The sequence below is a fragment of the Papio anubis genome, chromosome 19 (genome assembly GCF_008728515.1).
Source record: "Papio anubis isolate 15944 chromosome 19, Panubis1.0, whole genome shotgun sequence".
Classification (NCBI taxonomy): domain Eukaryota; kingdom Metazoa; phylum Chordata; class Mammalia; order Primates; family Cercopithecidae; genus Papio; species Papio anubis.
In genome coordinates this window covers 15,126,437-15,144,222 of record NC_044994.1, presented here as the reverse complement: position 1 = coordinate 15,144,222, position 17,786 = coordinate 15,126,437, and the positions used below count along the sequence as shown (strand labels likewise).

The following is a 17,786-nucleotide window of genomic DNA, read 5'->3' as shown; positions in this document are numbered from 1 at the left end:
AAAAATCTGCCACTTTTAAACTCAATCTAAGGGAACTTATTTATTGAAGAAGCTGACTTTGTTTTAATTTATTATGGTCAAAATATGAATCCTGGTCCAATACCGGGGGCAGAATTATACCTGAAGCAACTTTGCAGCTGCTTTGCTCAGCACAGCATAGTGAGTGTTCAATAATATTTTTGATGAAAAATTAAATTCATCAAAATTTATTTGTTAATATTGGCAGGGCGCAGTGGCTCATGCCTGTAATCCCAGCACTCTGGAAGACTGAGGCGACAGGATCACGAGATCAGGAGTTCGAGACCAGTCTGGCCAATATGGTGAAACCCCATCTCTAATAAAAAATACAAAAATTAGCTGGGCATAGTGGTGCTCGCTTGTAGTCCCAGCTACTCGAGAGGCTGAAGCAGAAGTATCGCTTGAACCCGGGAGGTGGAAGTTGTAGTGAGCTGAGATTATGCCACTGCACTCCAGCCTGGGGCACAGAGCAAGATTCTGACTAAAAAAAAAAAAAAAAATTTTTTTTTGGGGTCAATATTGTTGAATAAAAGTCAAGAAATACAAGGGAGGAAAAGTCACCTCATATTTTCCTTTTGGTATAAAAAATTATTAGTAAAAATTCACAATGTATTATATTAAAAAAATTACGGGCCAGGAGCAGTGGCTCACACCTATAATCCCAGCACTTTGGGAGGCCAAGGCGGGTGGATCACAAGGTCAGAAGATCGAGACCATCCTGGCTATCATGGTGAAATCCCGTCTCTACTAAAAATACAAAAAATTAACCGGGTGTGGTGGCAGGCGCCTGTAGTCCCAGCTATTCAGGAGGCTGAGGCAGGAAAATGGCGTGAACTCGGGAAGCGGAGCTTGCAGTGAGCTGAGATGGCGCCACTGCACTCGGGCCTGGGCAAAGAGCAAAACCTCATCTCAAAAAAAAAAAAAAATTACGAAATAGCTTTTACTAATTATTTGTGACTGTTGAAGAGAGAAACGCATATATCACACAAGCAGGTGAGGGACAGGTATATCCCAAAATGTTAGTAATAGTTATCTTGTAGGTAACAGTATTATGGGAGATTTTTCTCTTCTTCATTTTCCATATTTTTCAAACATTTTCCAAAATCATTATTTACATAATCAGAAAAAAAGACAGTTAAAAAGGAGACACATACTCCATGTTAAGAATTCAGGAAATATATTCGAATTTTTTTTTTTTTTTTGAGATGGAGTCTCACTCCGTCACCCAGGTTGGAGTGCAGTGGTGCAATCTCAGCTCACTGTAAGCTCCGCCTCCCAGGTTCACGCCATTCTCCTGCCTCAGCCTCCCGAGTAGCTGGGACTACAGGTGCCCGCCACCATGCCTGGCTAAATTTTTGCGTTTTTCATTGAGATGGGGTTTCACTGTGTTAGCCAGGATGGTCTCGATCTCCTGACCTCGTGATTTCGCTTGCCTCGGCCTCCCAAAGTGCTGGGATTACAGGTGTGAGCCACTGCATCTGGCCCGAAGATAATAATTTCAAGTCAATAATTAAGCCAATAAGATAGTAAGTATTTAAGTGTTGGCAGAGCACGGTGGCTCACGCCTGTAATCCCAGCACTTTGGGAGGCCGAGATGGGCAGATCACCTGAGGTCAGGTGTTAGAGACCAGCCTGGCCAATGTGGCAAAACCTCATCTCTACCAAAAACAAAAATTAGCTGGGTGCGGTGGTTCATGCTTGTAATCCCAGCTACTTGGGAGACTGAGGCAGGAGAAATGCTTGGAACCCAGGAGGCAGGGATTGCAGTAAGCTGAGATAGTGCCATCGCACTCTAGCCTGGGTGACAGAGTAAGACTCTGTCTCAAAAAAAAAAAAGAAAAAAGAAAAAAAAGATAGTAAGTATTTAAGTGTCTGTGGAAGTCACAGCATGGTAGTATATGCCAAGAATTTTAAAATAAATTAGACATAAAACATGAAAAGTATACAACTAAAGCAAAGCAAAATAAAAGAACACAGACTTTTTTTTTCCTTCTTTTTTTTTTTTAAATGAGATGGGGTCTCACTATGTTGCCCAGGCTGGTCTCAAACTCCTGAGCTCAAGGAATCCTCCCACCCTGGCCTCCCAAAGTACTGGGATTACAGGCATGAGTTACCGTGCCTGGCCAGAACCCAGACGTGTTTATACAAAAGTAAAACTCATATGAAACAATGTTGATATAGATGTAAAAATAAAAGGAAGTCATATATAGCATTAATAGGATCAGAATTTCTAGAATGAATGAACAAACAAACAGCTAGGCATTATGATTTACACGGAATACAGTCTGAAGACAGGAATTAGATCAGAAGCCTTAAAATCACACTGTATAAAGAACACCACTTAAGTAAAGATGGGAAAGTCAACACTTGCATCTATTTCTGCTCCTTTCTAGAATCTCATAAAATTACAGTAAAGATGTATCTATATTTTAAAGATACAAACACATGAGGACAAGAAGAATGGAAGAGAAAACAAAACAAAGAAACGAAAGCAAGGCAGCTGGTGGGCAAATAGAAAGTGACCTGAGAATGCTAAATCCTAAGCCAATGATGCGAAAAGTTGAGAACTGCATTGTCCAGTATGGTAGACACAGCCACATGTGGCTATTTCAATCTAAATAAATAAAATAAAAATAAAAATTGAGCTTCTCAGTTGCAGACAAGTGCTCAGCAGCCACATGTCTACTTGCTACCATATTGAACAGTGCAGATTTAGAACATTTCCACAATCGCAGAAAATTCTATTAGACAGTACCGACCTAGAACCAACCTGATTCACAGTGTAAAATTCCCAAAAGGCTCAACAATTTGTTCTGGGAGTGACTGATTAAAAGCATGTTTTAAGAAATTATTATACGAACATTCTCTCCTATATTCTGAGCAGTCAAGTGATTACCCCTTTGACTCCCAGCAGCAGACTGGAGGTTTAATCTTTAGTCAGTCTAAAACAGTGTCTGGTTTGGGAACCATGAGGCTCAAGAGTAGGAGCACAATAATGAAATGAATATATATACACACCAAATTCTCAGATTCCAGCGTAGGCCCTCATCGTCTACTTGGCTCCAAGAACATTGGGAGTCAGCCCTATTACACACTCTAGAAAATACGATTAAGTAGTCTTCTCTAGGAAATCTGAACAACCTGACAGGAACGACCTAAAAATACTGACATTAGGGCATCTTCAATGAAACAGACCAGCCAGAGCATTCTAACATAGAAGCTCACAGTCTACACAGCTCTACCCATGAACTCAGAGCTTCCAATTACTTTGTTCTCATCTCTTAAATGTAACAAATAACCAAGTATCAAAAGGCATCGGAGAAATGCTTGTAAATTATAAGAAACCAAAGCAAACAAAACATTAAAAAAAAGAAAAAAATCTGGAAGAAATAATAAGCTATACAGAAAGAAAAAGAAAAAATGCCAACGCTACCACAATCACAATCATCAAATTATAAAGAATACGGTAAGCCCTCACTTAACTAACTGATAGGTTCTCGGAAACCGTGACTTTAAGTTAAATGATGTATAAGCAAGCTAATTTTTCCCCCTCACTGTTAAAATGAAACAATGTCAAAGAAAAGGATGTTATTTGAAGGTTGCTGTAGGTCATTTCTTTTAAAGTTACAGTTTCTAAGAATCTATCTACAATGTTAAGTGAGGAGGTACTATATTCTAGAGGTAAGAAATGATGTGAAAACTATGAGATGAGAATGGGACTGCCATAAAAGGAAATATTCTGAGAACAAAAAAGAGACTTTAGAAATTAAAAATAGTATCCAGGTGTGGCAGCCCATGCCTGTAATCTCAGCATTGTGGGGGGCTGAAGCAAGAGAATTAATCGTTCGAGGCCAGGAGTTCAAGACCAGCACGGGCAACACAGTGAGATCCTGTCACTATTTAAACAAAAACCAAATAAATAAATAAATAAATAAATTAAAAATATTAAGAAAGACAAAACTATAAATAGAAGGTAAGAAAGTAAAGCTAAGAAAATCTACCCAAAAAGTAGTGTAAAAATGCAGAGAAAACAGAAAAGATAAAACTAGGCAATTATTCTAGAAGGTCTATCATAAAGAATAGGAGTTCCAGAAAAAGCAAGGAAGCATAGGAGGGGATTTGAGGCGGGGGTGGGGGGGCGGGAGGGGAACAGTGAAGAAAATCAAGAACTCGGCCCACTACTTAAAGGACTGAAAAGAAATAAAAAACAAAACCCAAGTCTCCAGCACAGTGGGTGTTAACAGATCTATATAAAATAACTCATCATTATGGAATTTCTGAATGTTGCAAACAAAGATAAGAGCCCATAAGCTTTCAGAAGAATTTTTTTTTTTTTTAAGAGTACACAGAAAAGATAAAAAATCACAATAATGATGGGAGGATTGCTTGAGGCCAAGACTTCTAGACAAGCCTGGTCAACATGAGGCCCCATCTCGAAAACAAACAAACAAAGACTCACAGCACTGTTTTGGTGGGGGTTGTGGGGAAAAAAGAAAACTCAGAATAGTGTGGGATTTCAACAGCAACATTAGAAGCTAAAAGAAGTGACTTGGAATTCTGAAGAGAATTATTTCCAACCTAAACCTACATTCTCCAACTATTACTTCAACAACAATTTTCAGACATATAAAAATCTCAAAAATAGGCCGGGCGCGGTGGCTCAAGCCTGTAATCCCAGCACTTTGGGAGGCCGAGACGGGCGGATCACAAGGTCAGGAGATCGAGACCATCCTGGTTAACACGGTGAAACCCCGTCTCTACTAAAAAATACAAAAAACTAGCCGGGCGAGGTGGCAGGCGCCTGTAGTCCCAGCTACTCGGGAGGCTGAGCCAGGAGAATGGCGTAAACCCGGGAGGCGGAGCTTGCAGTGAGCTGAGATCTGGCCACTGCACTCCAGCCTGGGCGACAGAGCTAGACTCCATCTCAAAAAAAAAAAAAAAAAAAAAAAAAAAAAAAAAAATCTCAAAAATTTTGCCTCCTATCATTAACTTTTTTAAGCGTGACAATGTTACTTTTTTTTTTTTTTTGAGACAAGGTCTCAAAATGGTAGTGAGGGGGACTAATCGGAACAAAGATGAAACAAGAATGGCCACAGTTAATAACTGTTGAAACCAAGTGATGGGTACACTGGAGTTGGTTATACTATTATGTCTACTTTTATATATGTGATTTTCTAAAATAAACTTTTTTTAGGTCTCATCCACTCCGTCTCAGAAACCTACTGGAGGAGGCACTCTACCAAAATAAGAAAAAATAGAAAAGAAGTCCTAGATATATGAAAAACGAAAGCAGTAAAAGGAACCTCTGATGACCACTATGTAGCAGGTCAAGAGGACAGAGTCCAAATTGAAGCGGATCAGAGCCTCCAAGACAGATGTGTTCAAAAAGGTGAAATGTGAGAAGATCCGACCTATCTAAACATCTTGATACATTTAGATAAATGATGGAACGCTGTGGTTGAACTAGTGGTTGGTAAGAACACTAAGCATATGAAAAAAAGGTCCATCATAAACACTATGGACAACAGAAATTTGCATAGGAAGAAAAATCGCAGTTACAATATGTTTCAGCTTTCAACTGTATTTACATAATCATAAAATAAAAACTCAATAGTAATCTAACCAAAATTAGAAGGAAGAGGGAAATGGGAATGGCGTCTATGTAGAAAGCAGAAAACAGAAAAAAAAAAAAACCTAAGAAAAATTTGTAAATAGCTCATAAACATTTTTAAAAAGAGATTTTTGAAGTAAACAGCAAAACAATATGAAGAATTGAAAATGCTTCTGAAGAAGGGGAAATTGGAAAGAAGGAGAACTTCATTATGCTTGTTGATTTCCTACTCTGAATGAATGTCTGTTCTTTTGGCTGAAATTATAAAGATGAGAAAGATCAGTACAATTGTTTGACTCGGAATCTGGTAGAAGAGACACAATAAAAAAAAAGACAAAAAAAAAAAAAAAAAGAAAGTAAAGTAAGTTGTATAGAGTATTACAAGGTGGTATGTACTTTGGGGCTGGGTGCGGTGGCTCATGCCTGTAATTCCAGCACTTTGGGATGCCAAGGCATGTGGATCACTTGAGGCCAGGAGTTCGAGACCAGCCTGGCCAACATGGTGAAACCCTGTCTCTAGGAAAAATATAAGAAAAATTAGCTGGACATGGTGGCACACACCTGTAGTCCCAGCTACTAGGGAGGTTGAGGTAGGGGGGTGGGGAGGAGGGGGTGTGTATGTGTGTGAGCTGGAGGGGATCACTTGAACCCAAGAGGCGGAGGTTGCAGTGAGCTGAGATTGTGTCACTGCACTCTAGCTTGGGTGACAGAGTGAGACAACTGTCTCAAAAAAGAAAAAGAAAAAAAAAAGTGATACATGCTTTGGGAGGAAACAAATCACAGAGGGAGACAGAAGATCAGTTAGGTTGGGGAACTTGGTGCAATTGTAAATAGGCTATTGAAGAAAAACTTCACTGTGAAGTTAACATTTGAGAGGAGATGTAAATGATGAGAGGGAGTGAATTTTAAGAATACCTGCAAGACACTATTACAGGTGAATGAGGATACAGTACAAAATTCCTACAGCTGAAGAGTGCCTGGACTATTAAAGAAATGTCAAGGAGGCTAGTATAACTTTAGTAGAGTAAAGCAAAGAGGAAAATAAGCAGGAGAAAAAAAAGTCAGAAAGGTACTGAGGGCTGACAGCTGTCTAAATATCTGAAAAGTTAATTATGTGAAAGAGATTTATGATCTAAAGGACTAAAACTAGGACCAATGGGTAGCAATTCTACAGATATCCACCTAGTATAAAGAAAACTTTCCAATTACAGTATTTAAGGATGGAATGTGTTACCTAAGAAGGGAGCAGTTTCATTTGTTACTGGACATGGTTAAGCACAGAAAAGATGATCACCCAGAAACTGGGAAGATAATTTTAAACACATGTTGAATAGATCGTTAGATCAGTGGTCCCTAAACCTGGCTATTTCTCAAAACCACCTAAGCAGCTTTAAAAGGGAGGGAGGGAGAAAGAGAGGTAAAAGATTTGTAAGTCAACCCATGACCAATTGAATTAGAATCTGCAGGGATGTGGCTCAGGAATCTGCTCAGAAGCTTCTCTTCACAGATCGATCCGTAAAGCTTTACAACAGGGGTGTCCAATCTTTTGGCTTCCTTGGAAGAACTGTCTTGGGCCACACATAAAATACACTAACACTAAAGATAGCTGATGAGCTTAAAAAAATAAATGGCAAATTTCATAATGTTTTAAGAAAGTTTACAAATTTGTGTTGGGCTGCATTCAAAGCTGTCCTGGGCTGCATGCAGCCTGCAGGCTGTGGGTTAGACAAGCTTGCTTTAGAACAAGACACTCTCATTTTATCCTTCCTATGTTCTTTTCATGTCTTGTCCTTACATTGAGCCATTTTGTTAACAGTGAAAATCTAATGCCTGAGTACTTAAAATATATACACTTGCCCTACCACTCACTCTGGAGTGTAAGAACTATGGTATGCCTTGAACCTATGGAGCCATCCATGGCTTGCAGTAAGTTTCATCATCAGCACTCATTACATGCTTAGCTCTCCTACCTACCCTTAGCTGGGCCCCCAGCTCTTCCACTCATGCTTGGTTTTTAAGTCTGGCTTAAACTCACCGCTAAAAGAAGAGTTAAGTAAGGCTAACAGGCATCTGATATTCATGCTGACCTCCTAGCTACACATGCAAGTTTTTCTTTTCTGTCATTCACTTCTCCTTATTTCTTGCTGATTACTGGTCACATACATAAAATGCTTTTTACAAGTTACACTAGGAGCGAGTACAACTGTAATTAAACAAAAATGATTAGGTCTGTTGGAACTGTTCCTATTTACCAATAATCTTTACAATTTTGAAAAATCATGTCACTGATGAAAAATACAGTTAGTGTTATTAGAATCAATAAACATACTTGTATCAGTCACATTAATGATCATTTTATGCAAAGGAACAAGTATCTCAACAATTCATCTTTTAGAACAGACATACCCATAATATTTATATTCTGATATACTACACATCAATTTTCTCTATATAGTTGTGATATTTAAAAAATAATTATCATGTAGGTAGGTTATATTATTTAAATTTCATTTCAGGATAGTAAAAATTACATTCTAAAAAACTTTTATAGGCCAGGCACAGTGACTCACTCCTATAATCTTAGCACTTTGGGAGGCTGAGGCAGGAGAATCTGCAGTGAGCTATTATTGTGCTACTGTGCTCCAGCTTGGACTTCTGAACGAGACTGTCAAGAGAAAAAAAAATTTTTTTTTATAAAGGGAAACGGCAATACAAGCACTGATAATCATTTGTCTTTTCTGTTGAGACAGGGGCTGGCTCTTTCGCTGGAGTGCAGTGGCCTAATCAACGCTCACGGCTGCCTTGACTTCCTGGGCTCAAGTGATCCTTCCACCTCAGCAGCCTGAGTAACTGGGACTACAGGCACTCACCACCATGCTGGCTAACTTTGTACTTTTAGAGACAGGGTTTTGCCATGTTGCCCCAGTTGGTCTCAAACTTTCGGGCTCAAGCAATCTGCCTACTTGGTTTCCCATGCTGGGAATACAGCTGTGAGTCAGTGCACCGGCCTCTGTACACTTTAAGTGGGTAAACTGTATGTTATGTGAATTTTATCTCAATAAAGTTGTTTTTTTAAAAATAGTAAAGCTCGCCTGGGCGCGGTGGCTCACACCTGTAATCCCAGCACTTTGGGAGGCTAAGGTGGGTGGATCACAAGGTCAGGAGATTGACACCATCCTGGCTAACATGGTGAAATCTCGTCTCTACTAAAAAATATTAAAAAATTAGTTGGGCGTGGTGGCGGGCGCCTGTAGTCCCAGCTACTCGGGAGGCTGAGGCAGGGGAATGGCGTGAACCTGGGAGGCAGAGCTTGCAGTGAGCCGAGACTGCACCACTGCATTCCAGCCTGGGCAACAGAGCGAGACTCCATCTCAAACAAAAAAAAAAAAAAAAAAGGAAAGTTCATGTTATATAGATTTTTACCACACAAAAAGACCTTGAGGGGGAAAAGCAAAAGCTATCTAGCATTCCTGGAAAAATCCGGGAAATGACACAGCTATAAAACGAGTATACACACACACACAGAGCAACAATCAACAAATAATCAAAAGTTATTGAATATTACATATGTGATTGTCAAAATAACTTCAATAGCAGGGTTGGAGAATAAAAGAAATCTCACAGAACATGGAAGAAAAACAAGTAATAGAAAATAAAAGATAATAAAAAATCAGTCTCTGACTAAGAAGTGCTCCAGAAAGAGAGACCATTTAAAAATAGAGAAAGTGGTAGAAAAAAATTACCAGACTTTGAGATGCTAGTTTTTAGGTTAACAGGTTGAGTGTCCAGTGCAATGAAGGAAACACACACATACACACATCATGAAGGTTCAGAATAAGGAAAAATTTCAGAAAGGAAAAGAAAATCTGTTACCTACAAAAGAACACTAGAATGGCAGACTGTATCAGCACTGGAATGCTAACAATGAGAAAATGCCTTCAAAGTTTTCAGGGAAAATTATTTTAAAGCTAGAAATTTATATCCAGTCAAAATATCAACTATATTTAACAGTAGAATAAAAATATTTTCAAGCATGCAAGGACTGTTTGAAAATTTACTTCCTGTGCCTTCTTTTTCAGCAGTTACTTGAGGGTAAGCTGTAACAAAATCAGCTTAAAAAACCAATAGAAAGGAAAAACAGGCCCACATTTATCGATCACATTCACTGGTGTATCCCCAAGGTCTAAAACAGTGCCTGGAGCAAAACAGGTGGTTCATAAGTATTTGTTGACAGTTTAACACGAGAGAAATGAAATAACTGAATTAATGCAGGGATCTAATGAAGAGAAATCCAGAATGACAGCTTTCCAGAATAGTCTAGAAAGTAAATGACCTAAATTAGTACAGAAAGTTTTTTAGACCAAGAAATATTTCTTCAAGAAAAAGAACTCGCTGAACATAGTGGCTGATGCCTATAATCTCAGGACTCTGGGAGGCTGAAGTGGGAGGACCGCCTGAGCCTAGGAGTTCAAGACAAGCCTGGGCAACATAGGAAGACCTCATCTCTACAAAAAAATCAGAAAATTAGTCAGGTGTGGTGGTATGTGTAACCCCAGCTACTCTGAGCCTGAGGTGTGAGGATCACTTGGGCCTGGGAGGTAGATGCTGAAGTGAGCCAAGGTCGCGCCACCGCACTCCAGCAGAGCGAGACCCTGCCTCAAAACAAACAAAACCTACAACAAAAAAAATTAATGAATGAGTAGAATAATTGAGGCATTAAATAATATTAACAATGTAAGGAAACATGGTTCTTGGCTCAACATGAAAAAGGGTAGTGAGAAGTTCTAGAAAAAAACATTTAAATAAGTCATTATCATAACATAATTATGAGCTGATCTGAACAACTGATTGGGGACAAAGTAAAAAAACAATGTGTTTGATCTGGACATTAGAAACAATTAGAAACTATTTCCTTGAGTGGCAAAAAGACCATGACATCAGATATGTAAGGAAATGTAAACCTAGCTCTGCAGTGAATATTTATACAGTCAATAAATAAACTCAGTTTACTATTTTCCAACTTTCTCTAGAATCAGCTTATAAACAAAATACAAAAAAAAGACTGAAATCTGGTAATAGAAAAGAATATAACTATTGTCAGCCTTAACCATATTTATATTGTAAAGGTTCAGCTGATCAAAGGCAGAGGGTATAAAGAGCCGAAGAGTGATAAAGGGTAAGAAACACTAGTATCTTCCTGCATAATGATGAGAACAGGGAAACTGTTTACAAGTGAAACAATATAAAACGAAGACCTAAATACATATACAAATGGTCGAAAGGTAAAACAGAAGAGCTAAAACAGTAACTTTTCAAATACAGGAGAGGGAGTTTTAAAATATCACTGGCTAGATGGTTACAAAATGAAGCAATATTCCCTAGCTTTTTACTTTCAGTTTTTCTTATCACCTACCATTCTTGATAATAGTATCTGTGAAAAACGGTCAATTTTTGATTGCTGATCCTAGTTTAAACTTAAATAGATGTAAGAAAACGTGCTAGCTCCTGTTTCCATCAGCATGGTTCCATTGCTTTCCTCTTGCCTATCTTCCACTGCTGCTGCTAAAGAAAAAACACTCCCAATTTCACAAGAGAATGCAGTTTCAGTAGCTATATAACAGGTAAAGGGAAAAAAAGAACAATTCCACAAAAGGAAGAAAGCAATATGCATTCTGAGTTTATTCCAGTTCACAGAGATGAAGAAATAAAAGCTTCCATTTGCTACTAAAACTTACCAGAGTAACAATTATGCTCAACTGTTTGCTATATCCCAAAAAGATTTATTCACATTTATTCATTTTCATTCAATATGGTTTCACTGTTTACTTACAATGTACTCAGTGCTGTAAATACAACAGTGATGAAGGTAATGCCATTTCTTTAAAAAGCTTATAGTCTACCAGAGAAAGACAGGCCAAAAAAAAAAAGTAATTACAACAAAGTATAATTCATACTGTTACAGCAGAAATACAGCATATATGAACACACACAGCAACTAAACCTAGTCTAGGAAGTTAGAGAAAGTCTCCTGAAGAATCTAATGTTTAAATTCAAATCTATGAATAACAGCAACACAAAAGCGGATACTTGCTTCAGTGTTTGAAAAACAGTTGCAGAACCGTAAATCTCCTGATTATAAGTATCAATTTTCCTTTTAACAACAGCTGAAAATGAGCTCTCTGACTGCCAAAATGCTTTAAAAAATATTAAACTCTATTAGACAACTGTGTTTTAACTTCTTTGTTCAGATATTTTTAAAAAATGCATTCTATCTACTTCTCCAGCACAGTGACTGTTTCTTAGATTTAGTGAAATACTTTAGTTCCTTGAAGGAAGGTCTATAAATACACTCATTAAACATAATAATAATTATTAAATATAATATAAAACATAATCATTAAACATACATGAGCCATATAAAATTAGAACTTAGAACTTTTTATTATCTAATTTACTTTTACTAGGTAATTCCCTTCATTGAAATATCTCACAGTGTTTTTCCATTAACATAATAAGAATTGCTTTGTTTTATGAAGAATAGGCTGAATTGCTGTTTAGAAATTTTAATAAAATAGGCTGAACACGGTGGCTGATGTCTGTAATCCTAACACTGTGGAAGGCCAAGGCAGGAGGATCACTTGAGACCAGGAGTTCGAGACCAGCCTATGATCAATGCAGCAAGATAGTCTCTATAAGAACAAAAAAATTAGCCATGCATGGTGTGGTGCTTGCCTATAGTCCTAGCTACTTGGGGCGCTGATGTGAGACCATCGCTTGAGCCCAGGAATTTGAGGCTGCAGTGAGTTATGATGGTGCTATTATACTCTAGCCTGGGCAACAGAGTGAGACCCTCTCTCTAAACAAAACAAAACAAAAAGAACAAACAAAAGAAAAAAAAATTAACAAAATACATGTTGCTTTTTAAAGGCCTCAGCAAAACGTGAATTTTCACAGATTTTTAAAGCTTACTCTAGATAATCATTCTTACATATAACATATAACTAAAACAAAATGTTAATTATTCACCAAAAGTTACCTACTTACTCCTTTAAAGGTAGTATTTAGTTAGCAACAATTAAAAAAACAAAAACAAAAACAAAAAACCTTCCAAGAAAACAGACTATGTAACAGGCAGTGTTGAAGACCTGATATTTCAGAGTGTCTGCTTTGGTAAATTTTAGGTCAGGCACTAAATACTTTGAGATGATCATTTAAGACGTAATTAATTTACATAACGCTAATAAAATTAAGACAATATAAAGGGGAGGCATCATGAAATAGTAAAAATGGGAGCGGGGATCAGATTTAAGATATAAACTTTATGTATTAACTATGTGATCCTGGGAAAGTTTCTTTGCTCTTTGCCAGCTAGTTTCCTCACATGCAAAATGGATCTATCATCTATCCTGTAGCATTAATAGAAAGATTTAGGACTGGATGCCTAAGTACACAAAGTGAACCCTCAATACAAATTAACTCCTGTATTTAAAAAAACAGATCTTCAGCTTAATTAAATGGAGCTTCATGAAACAAGAGATAAATCTTAAAGTGTGCCCAGAGAAAATTTTGGATTTTTATTTGAAGAAAGGTGAGCAAAAGCAAGTCTACAAAACAATGAGCCACATACCCCTCATCCCACACCGACTCCCTGCCACCAAATTAATACCACCTAATGAATTACAGGCCCAAATACCTAAGGATGTAAAGGTGAACGGAATGAAAGGCAACGGAATATTTAGGATGAGAAATGGCAAAGCAGCATGGCATCCACCAGAGGTAGAATAGATCTTAAAGAGAAAAGAATCTATTTTTAAGAAATGCGAATAAAAGACATAATTTTAACAATTAAATATATCAACTGGCTGGGCACAGTGGCTTACACCTACAATCCCAGCACTTTGGGAGGATGAGGTGGGAGAACTTGAAGTCAGGAGGGAGGGGTCTGGTAGGAGGTAACTGAATCATAGGGGCAGTTAATGCTATGCTGCTGTTCTCTTGATAGTGAGTTCTAATGAGATCTGATGGTTTCATAAGGGGCTTTTCCCCCTTTTGCTTGGCACTTCTACCTGCCGTCATGTGAAAAAGGACATGTTTACTCCCCCTTTCGCCATAATTTTAAGTTTCCTGAGGCCTCCTCAACCATGTGGAACTGTGCAGGAAGGGAAATGTTGGGTTGGAGCCTCCACATAGTCCCCACTGGGACACTGTCTAGTGGAGCTGTGATAAGACGGCCATCATCCTCCAGACCTCAGAAAGGTAGATCCACCAAAAGCTTGCACTGTGCACCTGGAAAAGCCACAGACACTCAATGCCAGCCCATGAAGAAAGCTGGGAAGGGGGCTGTACCCTGCAAAATCACAGAGGCAGAGCTGCCCAAGACGGTGGGGGCCCACCTCTTGTATCAGTGTGACCTGGATGTGAGACACGGAGTCAAAGGGGATCATTTTGGAGTTTTAAAATTTGACTCTCCTGTTGAATTTTGGACTTGCATGGGGCCTGCATCCCCTTCGTTTAGGCTAATTTCTCTCCTTTGGAATGGGTGTATTTACCCAATACCTGTATCCCCACTGTATCTAGCAGGTAACTAACTTGCTTTCGATTTTACAGGCTCACAGGTGGAAGGAACTTGCCTTGTCTCAGTTGAGACTTTGGACTTGGACTTTTGGGTTAATGCTGTAATGAGTTAAGATTTTAGGGGACTGTGGGGAAGGCATGATTGTGTTTTGAAATGCGAGAACATGAGATGTGGAAGGGGCAAGGAGTGGAATGACATGATTTGGCTGTGTCCCTAACCAAAGCTCATCTTGAATTGTAGGTCCCATAAGCCTGACCTGTGGGAGGTAACTGAATCATGGGGGTGGTTATTTGCATGCTCCTGTTCTTGTGGATAGTGAGTTCTCATGAGATCTGATGGTTTTATAAGGGGCTTATCCCCCTTTTGCTTGGCACTTCTTCCTGCCATCATGTGAAGAAGGATGTGTTTGCTTCCCTTTCTGTCATGATTGTAAGTTTCCTGAGGCCTCCCCAGTTCTGCAGCACTGTGAGTCAAGTAAACCTCATTTCTTTATAAATTACCCAATCTCAGGCAATCCTTTATATCAGCATGAAAACGGACTAATACAGGGGGAAAAATATACATACATATATATATACATATATATACACACACACACACACATATATATAGACTGCATAAAAGAAAGTAATTTAATGGGAAGGAGATGAGGCACTCATCCACTGATTTCTTCTCTGAAACGGCCTGGAGAAGAAAACCTACTTAAAAAGGAAGTACAAGACTGCAAAGGTTAAAGAGTGTTTTGAAGACACTGGAAAGCAACGTCTTCAAGGGGCAGGATGAAGAATACTATCTTGGGGATGAAATGGAGAGCCAAATTGTATTAAGCCAATGTTTCAAGCAAAACATAATGAAAATGTTATCCGGTAAATTTGAGTGTAGTAATTTTGGGCCCTAAACAACTTGCTAAGGAACAACTAAACAGGAAGGGTACTGGAAGTCAATATAATCAAGTCCTTGAATTGGCCCGGTCATCTTATTGTCTACTACTGTGAAGAACAAAATCCCTGGCTCCACCTTCTGTGCTGTGAAATCCTTTACCTGTCCACATAGGTGAATACACCAGGGATCTCATAGTCAGATCCTGCTATAAATGAGGAAAGCAGGGTAACTATGGCTCCAGGACTCCCTGTTAGCCTTGTCAAAGCTCTCTTAAAAGTACAGTACCCTCTTCCCTCTCTTCAGAGTTAGAGGCACGAAGGTCTGACAGCTCTCCCAGATGCCTCACTTCTTACAGATATTTTTCCCAATAAATCTCTTCAGTGTCCAAGGTCTTGCTGACGTTAGCTTCTCAGAGAACTCAGGCTAACGTATTTGGTTATTACTGCCAATCTTAACATTTTCTTTACACGGAACAAAAAGCATTCCTAATCTCTCGGCGTTAATGCCATTACACTGCAACCTCACTGCTTGTAGAAAGTAGTGTAATGGAAAAAACGTGGTGAAATAAGAGAAGGAAGCTCTTCAATGGCTGGAGTTAAAGGTTGAGAGAGGCATGTTCCCTGAAATCCTCCACTACATATCCAGAGAAAATAGAAGGAAGCGTCTTAACACACGACAGACAAGTAACTGATGATTTCCTTTCCAGTGCTGACCTGGAAAGAGTGAGTGGGAGAGATGGCTTTCTAGTTCCCTGGCTTCTCAGCTAGATAGCCCAGACATGGCTGTGTTATATAACACAGACTAGAGTGCAAAAAGTTGGAATCATCTTCCAATTAGAAGATAGATTAAGTCTTATTAAATATCTATTATGTACTGCTACTTCCATTATCTCATTTAAATTTCAAAATAGCCCTGCAAAGAAGGTATTGTTAGTGGTCAAGCCCTATGTTCCTGGCTTTTCTTCTATTTTAATAGTTTCTCTTTCTCAATCTTTGGCTGGCTGGGTCCTTATTCTTCATTAAACCTTAATCAGGAATGCCAAAGGATTCAGCCCTAAGACCTCTTCGTTCTTCCCCTACTATTCAAACATGTCCTTAAGAAATCCACCGAATGAATTCTAGACTCACATATACATCTATCTACTTGACACTTCCATTTGGATAGAGAGGCTGTTGCTACCTACTTATATCCCTTTGTTATTCCCCTGCTTAAACCCTTCAATGGTTTCTATCACAATTAAAATCCAAACTTTTGCCTATGTCCCTACGAAATCTAGTTGTTGCCCCACTAGATTTCCCATCTTACTCCTATCACTCATCCCCTTTACTCATTAAGCTGGAACCACAGTAGACTTTCTGTTCCTCAAATACTTCAAACTTTTAGATTTTTAGATTTTCACATTTGTCTGTTCTATTTCCTTTTGTCTCTAGTTCTTCAAGTGGACAGTTCCTTTTTGCCAATCAAGTCTCAGTTAAGATAGCACCCCAACTCCACGGGGACAGAAGCTCCTGTGTTTAGGATCCTTCCAGACTTCACCCCATGTATCTCTTCATTTGGTTGTTGACTTGTATCCTTTAACAAATTTTTTGTAATAAACTGATAAAATATGGCTGGGCGCGGTGGCTCAAGCCTGTAATCCCAGCACTTTGGGAGGCCGAGACGGGCGGATCACGAGGTCAGGAGATCGAGACCATCCTGGCTAACACGGTGAAACCCCGTCTCTACTAAAAATACAAAAAAAAAAAAAAAACTAGCCGGGCGAGGTGGTGGGCGCCTGTAGTCCCAGCTACTCCGGAGGCTGAGGCAGGAGAATGGCAGGAACCCGGGAGGCGGAGCTTGCAGTGAGCTGAGATCCGGCCACTGCACTCCAGCCCGGGCTAGAGAGCAAAACTCCGTCTCAAAAAAAAAAAAAAAAAAAAAAAAAAAAAAGTTTTCCTGAGTTTGGTGAGCCACTCTAGTAATTATAACCCGAGGAGGGGGTTGTAGGAACCCCAATTTAGAGTCTGTCCAAAGCATGGGTAAACAACCTGGGGCTTGCAATTGACATCAGAATTGAGGGGAGGGCACAGTCATGGGGACAAAGCCCTCAACCTGTGGGACCTGATGCCATATCCAGTGTAGGAACTGAATTAAGAGGACACCCAGCTAGTGTCTGCTGTAGAATTAATTGTTTGCTTGTTGGTAGGGGAAACTCCTCACACCTGGTGTCTGAAGCATGTTGTATGAGTAGTGGGAAAAGCTGAGTGTGGTTCTTTTTCTACACAGGTCCTGTGGTTACTCAATTACATAATTCAATTTTATTTTCTTCATAGCATTTATAATCTGAAATTGTCTCATCTGTTTGTCATATGGCTTACTCCCAACCTTTGAAAATTAAATATATGCACAGACAGGAGTACTAAATTATATTCACCAACTAAGATATATAAGTCTTATTTAACTTGTTATGTATTGTTACTTGCACTATCTTGTTTAATCCATGACATACTAGGAAAAATATCAGCCCCAGCCCCCTAGAGCAATACCTAAGACAGCAAGGACTCAAATATTTGTTGTGGAATCTGAATTAAGAACACAGGGTGAAGCTCGAATTCAAAAACATACGTAATTCTAAAGCACATAGGTCTTTATTCCACAATACACTGCCTATTCCAACAAATGTGCATCCATTGAGTTCGTAGTTGCAGAAAGTACTCTACT

The 17,786-nt window shown here is 38.9% G+C and overlaps 1 protein-coding gene across 7 annotated transcripts in view; it reads right to left on the bottom strand.

Annotated features, from left to right (window-relative positions):
- Window positions 1-17,786, bottom strand: part of RBBP8 (RB binding protein 8, endonuclease) — a 118,153-nt gene that overhangs the window by 57,438 nt on the left and 42,929 nt on the right. The gene's annotated exons all lie outside the window — the stretch shown is intronic.